Here is a 1,962-nt window from a genome sequence, read left to right as displayed (position 1 = left end):
CTCCCAAGTAGCTGGGACTACAGGCGCCCGTCACCACACCCGTCTAATGTTTTGTATTTTTAGTAAAGACGAGGTTTCACCATGTCAGCTAGGATGGTCTCGATCTCCTGACCTCGTGATCCACCCACCTCGGCCTCCCAAAGTGCTGGGATTACAGGCATGAGCCACCGTGCCCGGACCTATTTTGGAACTTTTAAGAGAAATTACAACTTACTGTATGTATTAGTTTAATGTATTTGTTTAATGAGAATTACTTAAGAATTTGGAAAAGTGTGTTAATCAGAAAATTGATGTATTTGAAAAAATAATCAAATTTTTAAATTAATAAATGCAGTTTAAAATGATTAACCAAGTGGCTCAGACATGGTTTGATTTTTAAATAGCATAATAAAATGGAAATGTTTAATGTAAAAGCTTGAGATTTTAAACGTGAAAGTAGTGAATATTAATTTTTAAAAACCCAAGTAGTGTTGTATGAAAGGAGAGAAAGTTAGCACACCTCTTGACAAGGATGAAAGAGGCCCTCAAGCCTGACAACACACATACAGTTAAGGCATTGCCACATACTTCGTGGCATCTGACCATCTTTAAAAAATAATTAAAAAAAAGAAAGTAACTTTTTTACTTTTTTTTTTTTTTTTTTTTTTGAGACAGGGTCTCACTCTGTCGCCCAAGCTGAAGTGGACCTCGGATCACTGCAACTTCCACCTCCCAGGCTCAAGTGATCCTCCCACCTCAGCCTCCTGAGTAGCTGGGATGGAAGGCACTCACCACCACATCTGGCTTTTTTTTTTTTTTTTTTTTTTTTTTTTTTTTGTGGAAACAGGGTTTCTCCATGTTGCCCAGGCTAGTCTCAAACTCTGAGCTCAAGTGATCCAACTGCCTGGGCCTCTCAAAGTGCTGGGATTACAGGCGTGAGCCACTGTGCCCAGCCCCAAGTAACTTTTTTTTTTTTTTCTGATGGAGTCTCGCTCTGTCGCCCAGGCTGGAGTGTAATGGCGCAATCTCGGCTCACTGCAACCTCCTCCTCCCAGGTTCAAAGTGATTTTCCTGCCTCAGACTCCTGAGCTGCTGGGATTATGCTACCATGCTCAGCTAATTTTTTTGTATTTTTAGTAGAGATGGGGGTTTCACCATATTGGCCAGGATGGTCTTGAACTACTGACCTCAAGGGATCTGCCCACCTCAGCCTCCTAAAGTATTAGGATTACAGGCATGAACCACCGCAACTGGCCCCTAAGTAACTTCTAAATAATCATTTCAGGGTGAAAAGTCCTAATGAGTTTTTAAAAAGTCTTTTATTTTTATCTTTCTTTTTTATGCTACCATAGAGAAAGTTCACCAGGAAATATCTGAATCTATAAATGTAAAATCTTTGCAATAGTAAATGTACAAGAAAAGTGCATTTGAGTTGGGTGAATAGGCAGCAAGTGTGCAGAGTTGGGAAAGCAAGCCAGAGGCTAATCAGAATGACACAACACAAGCTCTGACTTCTTACCTTCTCTCCAGACTTGTTTTTCCAGTTGCCTACAGACCTGCAGTTGAACAACTTTGCTTCATCTTCAACTTTGCATTTCAAAAACTTAGCTCATCACTTCCTCATCCCCATCTCCCTATTCTTGGCCTCAGCCAAAAGGCTTCCTGTCATAAATAATGTGTTTATTGCACCATTATCAGCACAGCACAACAGGCTGGTCGCCTTGCAGTCATTTTTTCACTCTTTCCTCTCCTTCTCTGTTACTCTAAATCCATCAGTCAGTCCTGATGAGCCTTTCACGCTTGGTCCACTTTGCTCCAATATCCTCAGTCACCACCATCAGCTATGGCCATGTTACCTCATGCCAAGATTACTGCCGCAGTCTTCTGTCAATTTCTCCTGCTGCAGTTCATTCCACACAGAGCTCCCACAAGAGCCATCAAACTTTGTTTCCATCTCTAATTTTTATTTGCATAATCTTTTAT

The 1,962-nt window shown here is 41.0% G+C and overlaps 1 non-coding gene across 1 annotated transcript; it reads left to right on the top strand.

Moving 5' to 3' along the window:
• The first annotated feature begins 467 nt into the window (after positions 1-467).
• LOC115899818 lies at positions 468-591 on the top strand. The gene has a single exon (XR_004059421.1). It is a non-coding gene; the product is annotated as a U6atac minor spliceosomal RNA (small nuclear RNA).
• Positions 592-1,962: the final 1,371 nt, after the last annotated feature.

Source organism: Rhinopithecus roxellana, chromosome 9, assembly GCF_007565055.1.
Source record: "Rhinopithecus roxellana isolate Shanxi Qingling chromosome 9, ASM756505v1, whole genome shotgun sequence".
Taxonomy (NCBI): domain Eukaryota; kingdom Metazoa; phylum Chordata; class Mammalia; order Primates; family Cercopithecidae; genus Rhinopithecus; species Rhinopithecus roxellana.
The sequence above is the reverse complement of the archived record's forward strand: the minus strand, read 5'-3'. Positions and strand labels throughout refer to the sequence as shown.